The following is a 7,500-nucleotide window of genomic DNA, read 5'->3' on the forward strand; positions in this document are numbered from 1 at the left end:
ATAACTGAGATGTACTCTGTTGGTCTGTTTAGTTTTACAGTGAATCCTAAGTAAAGGTTTTTGAAAGGAACTTCAGCTTCAGACTTTCTCTTGAGACACTGTTAGGCCTAGTCATCTTCTCTAATGTAGCTGGCTAGACCATTGCCACACACACAGGGGCAAAATTGGAAATGTGTCATGGAGTGACAATGCATTGGTTGATTTGGTTAAAAAGTCACAGGTTAGGTTATTGGTTATTATTGTATTGATGCTATTCAAAAATAATGAGCTGTAAAGTAACTCAGACTTTTACAATTTTTTTTAAAGGATATCGACTAATTATCGTTATCGTCAAAATCACAAAAAATATCGAGATATTATTTTTTGTCCATATCGCCCACCCCTACCACAGTTACAAAATGCTCTGAAGGAACTAATAGAAACATGTAATGATGCTAAACGTATTCATGAGTCTTTGTTGAGTTTATTGCCTGTTGATGAAAAGGAAAAACATGAAACTTGGTTTAACCCTCTAACCGAGTACAGTGTAAAATCTCATTTGTACTCTTGATCACTAGTTGGCAGACACCCAGAGCTTCGATTCAAGTTCAACTTTTTTTTTCAAAGTTTTCAGGAAGCATGCGAAAACACGCGAGAAACACACGAAGAAGACGTGCATTTCCTCCATAACGCGGAAGCGATGCGGGCCATAGTTTTGCACAAATTGAAGCAGAAATACACCAAATGTTGAAAAAAAAATTCACGTGTGATGAAGTCTTGGATCTGTTATTCACCTATTCTGATTCTGAAGGAGAATATCTGCCTTTTGGAGAATATGATCGATCGTCTATTGACTGATAGTCACGGTGCGTCTGTGAATAGAGGTACGTCTTTGCGACAGTGTCCACTAAGCATACCATGCTTATTTCGACCGATTTCGACCCTCTGCCCAACATAGCTGGAGGTGCCAGTGGCAATAGTGATGATAGTGTCCGTAATGGACGTGGTATAGACAGCAGGGGTTGTAAAAATAGGGCTCTGAAGAACTACAAAGTCACCCGCAATATGGAACTGATTTGACCAGGCTACTTTATTGTATAGTAGCATAGGGTTTGTGATTATAGTAATAGTTTACTATTGTTGGTTTACATGTGACTGTATTCCTGTTCATTTGTTATGTCGGTGAAATTACAAAAAAGAAAGAAAAACTGCTCAAATATGTTCAACATCTAGTATTTACTAAAATGTGCATAATTCACGGTGGTTACCATCCAGTGACGTCATAATATGCAAATTAGATGAGTAAATTTACCCCCTTCATAAACTTCTGTTCATACTAAATGATTTTCACATTTACAGTAGAACTTTATCTCTGACCACTTGCAAGCCATGGCCTTTTGAAATTTGTATGTACAAATCCAATTTATTCTTTTTAAACCCTGGCGGCTAAAGGGTTAAAGCAAAGATGATCGCTAACAATGATGTTATTTCTGAAACAAAGGTTTTTTTTGCTAAGTGTTCTGAAAATGGTAATGGTGCTTTGTCAACTGTGTCACCTGAAATGTTTGATGCTGGTTTAAATGCAGATGGTCATGTTAGGCCTAAAGCAAATGTGGGTTTTACTGTGCATGAAAATAACAGGGGTGGGGATGGTGTCAATCAAAATGACAGTGTGTCTAATATCAGTAGCAAACGGTCACATAAAAGTGTTAGCAGTGGAAGATCCAGCACTTCCTCAGCTAGGATAGCGGCTGAGGCCGAGAGAGCTGCACTTGTGGTTAGAGCTGCCGCTTTGAAGAAAAGACACGCCCTCGAGGAGCAGGAACAGCAACTAAGGAGGAGAATGGAGTTGGCTGAGTTGGCTGCATCTGCTGCTAAGTTGTCTGTGCTACAGGCTGCCGATCAGAAAAGTTGCTCAGCGGCACCCTCAAATGGCATGAATTCCTATGTGGAAAAGGAAAAAAGGAAAATGCAATCAAGAAATGTCTTAAATCCTAAATTAAAGGAATTTCAACCTCGAATATCAAATCTAACACAACATATCTCTGCCAAAGGACCGTTACCACCTAACAACCCGCTGACGCCAGAGGTGCTCAAAAGGCAAACTGAGCTGTGGTGTAGGGATGACTCTAAATATCAGTACAACCTACGTGAGCTACAGCAAGGAACATTGCAACCAGCTGATCATCAGCAGCAGTTAACAACTGTGCAACAATACGAACAGCAAAGGCTTTCCACAGAGCAGCCAGCCAATGGAACTCATTCCCCAGATCTACTGGCCATCATGCAAAGACAAAATGACATCACCGCTGCCCTGGTTCGCCAGCATCATATATCATCTCTGCCATCAAGAGAGATTCCTGTGTTCGATGGGGACCCTCTTCAGTTTAGACCGTTCACCAGGGCCGTTGAACAAGGTGTGGAAAGCAAAGCTGGAAGTGCAGACTGTCTTTATTATCTTGAGCAGTTTACCAGAGGACAGCCACAAGAGTTGGTACGTAGCTGTCAGCATATGGCGCCTGACCATGGCTATGAAGTGGCAAAGAGTCTTTTGCAGGAACACTTTGGCAATCCATATAAGGTTGCCATAGCTTATATGAAAAAGGCATTGGCCTGGCAAGCAGTTAAGGCTGAGGACTTGAAAGCACTGCAAGACTATTCCTTGTTTTTACGTGGCTGCTGCAATGTAATGGGGGAGCTTCATTACGTGCAGGAACTGGACATGCCTGTCAATATGAGGACCATTATCTCCAAGCTGCTATTTAAAATGAGAAAGCAATGGAGAACTACAGCTCATGACATCATGGAAAGGTCTCATGACCCGAGACCACATCAAATGACATTTACCCCATCTTGTGTCTTTGTGTATCTTATGCTATTTATATGTGTACCTGACTGCGAGACAAGTTTCCCTTTGGGACAATAAAGTTAACTGAACTGAACTGAACTGAACTGACTTGGTCCAGTTTATCGAACGCCGTGTAAAAATCTTGTCGGACCCTCTGTTTGGCGACATACAGGATTCAGCTACTGCCTCGGCACCAAGGCCTCAATCAAGGTTTTATGCACAGCCCAGGAGCCATGTAAGGGGTAACATTGTTGCCGCTGCTGTGACTGAAGATCTGTCTGAGGACGTAAAGGAGCAACCGTTGGGCACAGAACACACTGAGGAAGCGAAGTGCCTTTGTTGTGATCGTCGCCACCTTGTGGAGGAGTGCAAGCAGTTTAAAGGCAAAATGCACAAGGAGAAGATCCTCTTCCTGAGGCAAAAGGGAGTTTGTTTTGCATGTCTACGCATCGGCCACATGAGTAGGGATTGTGAGAGTCGCTTGGCATGTAATATCTGTGGAAAATCTCATCCTACTGTGCTACACATTAAAAGACAAGTGACTCCGGAACAGCTAACAGCCTCACCTAGCCAGCAACAGTCCTCTCCTCAAACATGTGGACATACAGGGGCCGGTAAGGACCAGAGTGTGCTATCCATCCTTCCTGTCAAGGTGAAGTCTGCAAAGGGAAGCCATGTAATTACAACTTATGCTTTTCTAGATCCGGGAAGTTCAGCTACATTCTGCTCTGAACACCTGATGCGGAAGTTGAACATCACAGGCAAAAGAACTTCCTGTTGCGCACAATGGGGCAAGAAAGGGTTGTTTCTGCATACTCTTTGTCAGGTCTAGAGGTGTCTAATCTGGACAGTAATAACTATTATACTCTCCCCGAGGTATTCACACAGAAAGAAATGCCAGTCACTGTGGATAATATGGTGAGGTCGGAGGATCTGGCTAAATGGCGTCATCTATCAAAGGTGCGCATCCCAAGCGTGAAGGCAGATGTTGACCTGTTAATTGGGACTAACGTACCCAAGCTATTAGAACCCTGGGAGGTCATCAATAGCGGACAGAATGGCCCGTACGCTATTAGGACAGTGCTGGGATGGGTGGTTAATGGCCCACTGAGTGGAAACAGTGATACCTCATTATCCGCAGCCACAGTGAACCACATCTCTCTGCAAAGGCTCGAAGACATGCTTGTCAGTCAATACAACCATGACTTCAGTGAAAGGGCTGCAGAGGAAAGGGAAATGTCTCGAGAAGACATCAGATTTATGGAGATCATGGAGGATTCAGCAGTGCTGCAAGATGGAAGGTATTGTTTAAAGTTACCCTTCAAGAAAAAGGATGTTTCTCTGCCCAATAACTTAGCTGTTGTGAAGCAAAGGATGCAGGGCTTAAGAAGAAGGTTCTTGAGTAATGACAGCTTGCACCAGGAGTACGCACAGTATGTGAATGGCCTTATCACTAACACCTACGCAGAGCTTGTGCCCCAGTAGAAGCTTCAAGGTGAGCCTGGCAGAGTGTGGTACATCCCCCACCATACTTTTCTGACTGGAGGAAGCTTAAGAGGACAGCTGCTTGGTTTCTCCGTTTGAAGGAAGTGTTGTTGGAAAGGGCTCACTGGAGAAAACAACTGAAGGGGCCTGTGGTAAACCAGTCAGTCGAAACCAGTCGATCCAGTTCAAGGCAGACCGATGGGCAAAGGGCCTAGGAGTAAAACTCTGACTGTAGACGACCTGTCAGAGGCTGCAGTAATTAGATATTGCCAGCAGAAGCAATTCAAGGAGGAGATTGCGGCATTGTCCTCTAAGAAGGCAGCGGTGAGTCGTCAGAGTCCAATATACAGGCTGGACCCTGTCCTGGTTGATGGACTATTGAGGGTTGGAGGGAGGCTGAGTAGGGGAGCGATGCATGAGGAAGTCAAACATCCTATTATCCTCTCCAAGGAGCAGCATGTCTCAACGCTCATCCTCAGATATGTTCATCAGAGTCTGGGCCATGCTGGACGTGCGCACACATTGTCATCAGCAAGGAAGCGCTTCTGGATTACCAGGGCAAATGCGGCTGTCCGAAAAATTATTACGGAGTGCAGCTTCTGTAGGTGCTACAATGGACGTCTTCTTGAGCAAAAAATGGCTGATCTTCCAGAGATGAGAATTCAGCCAGATCTACCCCCTTTTACCAACACGGGAGTGGACTTTTTTGGTCCCTTGGAAGTGAGGAAAAGGAACTTGTAAGCGGTACGGAGTTATACTTACCTGTTTTGCCAGCAGAGCTGTCCATCTTGAAGTTGCAGCATCTTTGGAGACGGATGCCTGTATCAATGCTCTGCGGCGCTTTGTAAGTAGAAGAGGGCAAGTGACTCACCTGGTGTCGGACAACGGTACGAACTTTGTTGGGGCGAACAGAGAACTGAAGGAAGCGCTTGCTGCACTGAACCATCAGCAGATTGAAGGAGTCCTCTCGCAAGCTGTAATTCGTTGGAGTTTTAACCCACCAGCCGGTTCCCATCATGGCGGTGTGTGGGAGAGGATGATCCGCATCATAAGAAGAGTCCTTAGTTCTGTCCTACGTCAGCAGACGCTAGATGATGATTGTTTACAAACCGTGTTCTGTGAAACAGAAGCCATCTTGAATGACAGGCCACTTACCAAGCTGTCAGACGATCCAAACGATTTGGAGTCACTTACACCTAACCATCTACTTCTGCTTAAAGGGAAGCCAGCCCTAGCACCTGGATTGTTCGAGCCTCATGACCTCTATGTGAGAAGGAGGTGGAGACAGGTGCAATATCTCTCAGACTTATTTTGGAAGAGATGGGTGAGGGAGTACCTGCCTCTACTCCAAGAGAGGCAAAAGTGGAACAACAAGAAGAGGAGTTTGAAGGCTGGAGATATTGTGGTCATCATGGACGCATCGGCTCCTCGTGGTTCTTGGCCACTCGCCAGAGTACTTGAGGTTTTTCCTGGTAAACGGGGCCTAGTCCGTTCTGTGAAGTTACAGACAAAATCTAATGTCATTGAAAGACCTGTGACCAAACTTTGTTTAGTGTATGGGGTATAACTGTGAAGGTATCATCTTGTTTATCTCATGGTATTGCAACATTTTGGTTCCTTTTGTTTCGTTTGTTTGAATTGTTGTGTCTGCTGGCCATCAACAATTAGGGGCCGGTGTGTAAGAGCCAAATGCTGTGTTGTGTTCAGATTGTTGTTCCTTTGTTTAACACTGGGTGGCGCATGTCTTGGGTATAAAGGTAGCAAATACTATGTTGTTGGCAGGTGTCTGACCCGGAAGGGCAAAGGGTTTTTGACCGCTTGCGCGCGGCGCCTTTGTATTGCTACTGATGGAAACATGATGGAAACAAGTGCTGTATTGGAATAAATGGACCATCAACCGTTGTCTTATGCATTTGTTTAGCACAGGGCAATCAAGTGAGCGTAGCACTAACATCTAGCGCGTCAGCCAGGCCTTCCCCGGGCTCAGGCACCTCAGTAGTTCTGTATGAGACCGAACTCCTCTAACACAGCGGTTCCCAAACTTTTTTCCCCGCGGACCACCTTCTACATCCTGACTCGGCTCGCGTACCCCCACCATCCAACACATAACAAAGTAACTCATTCTATTGACGCATTCCAGGCATCGTTGTTTAATTAGCCACCCTACATGATAACATAATCAAAATGTGCAACTGGTCTATGAGCTCTCACATTAAAAAAAACAGTGTGGAGAACCACATTAGTATGGTTAGGTAGCATCTCACTGCAGACCACGCACTGTGGCTTTGGGCAGTCTGTCTCCCAATCCACGTGAAGCCTAGGACTATATGCCTCATCATACTTTCGTTTTCTTCGTGCAGTCTTTTCTGTCTCGTTCTTTCTTTTATCCCCCTGCGCTCCATCTCCACCTTCAATAGTCTGCCCCCCATCCCATTCCATCGTTACCTGTGTCCTGCTCTGTTTCTCTTGCTTCTCCTCTTCGATCGCTTTAATTAGGCCTTTTGAACAGTGTCCCTGTTTTTAGCCAGTTTTCCATGTTTATACAGCCTTCTACCTAGCTATACTTCAACGAAACTAACGCGCTAGATATTCTGGCTGCCCGCAGGAAATCACGTGTAGCCTATTGTGTGTAGCTTATTTTTTAATGAAAACATACCCTATTATAGAGTTTACAAATGATTTCCTTTAATTTCACATTTCCATATCATTATAACCTGATTCGAAATTATGTATTATTTATGAATTAATTAGAGTATTAATTAATTAATCATTTTTAACTCCTTTCCACCATTGCCCTTTTCATCTCGCGTACCCCCTAGTGGCAGCTCGCGTACCACAGTTTGGGAATCCCTGCTCTAACACAATCAATCAACTGATCAATCAATCAATCAATCAATCATCCTCCTGATGGACTCGAACCTTGTCATTCAGGTCTTTAACATGCATTTTTATATGTGTGTGTGTCTGTGTGTGTGTGTGTGTGTGTACCTGTCTGCTGGTGTGCTGTGAGGTCTTGTAGGTGTGCGTGTGTGTGTGTTCATGTGCGTGTCTGTGTGTTTGTGTGTGTGTGTGTGTGTGTGTGTGTTCATGTGTGTGTGTGTGAGTGTTCATGTGTGTGTGTGTGTGTTCATGTGTGTGCGTGTGTACCTGTCTGCTGGTGTAGTCCAGCGCTGTGAGGTGTGTGTGTG

General features: G+C 44.6%; 1 protein-coding gene across 1 annotated transcript in view; it reads right to left on the bottom strand.

The window, feature by feature from the left end:
- The window catches only part of LOC143134928 (tumor necrosis factor alpha-induced protein 2-like), a 54,513-nt gene that overhangs the window by 7,357 nt on the left and 39,656 nt on the right, over positions 1 to 7,500 (bottom strand). The gene's annotated exons all lie outside the window — the stretch shown is intronic.

This window comes from Alosa pseudoharengus, unplaced genomic scaffold (genome assembly GCF_046254945.1).
Source record: "Alosa pseudoharengus isolate Yale_2024_CS ecotype anadromous, Long Island Sound unplaced genomic scaffold, YU_APseudo_1.1 YU_APseudo_1.1_scf_2, whole genome shotgun sequence".
Taxonomy (NCBI): Eukaryota; Metazoa; Chordata; class Actinopteri; order Clupeiformes; family Clupeidae; genus Alosa; species Alosa pseudoharengus.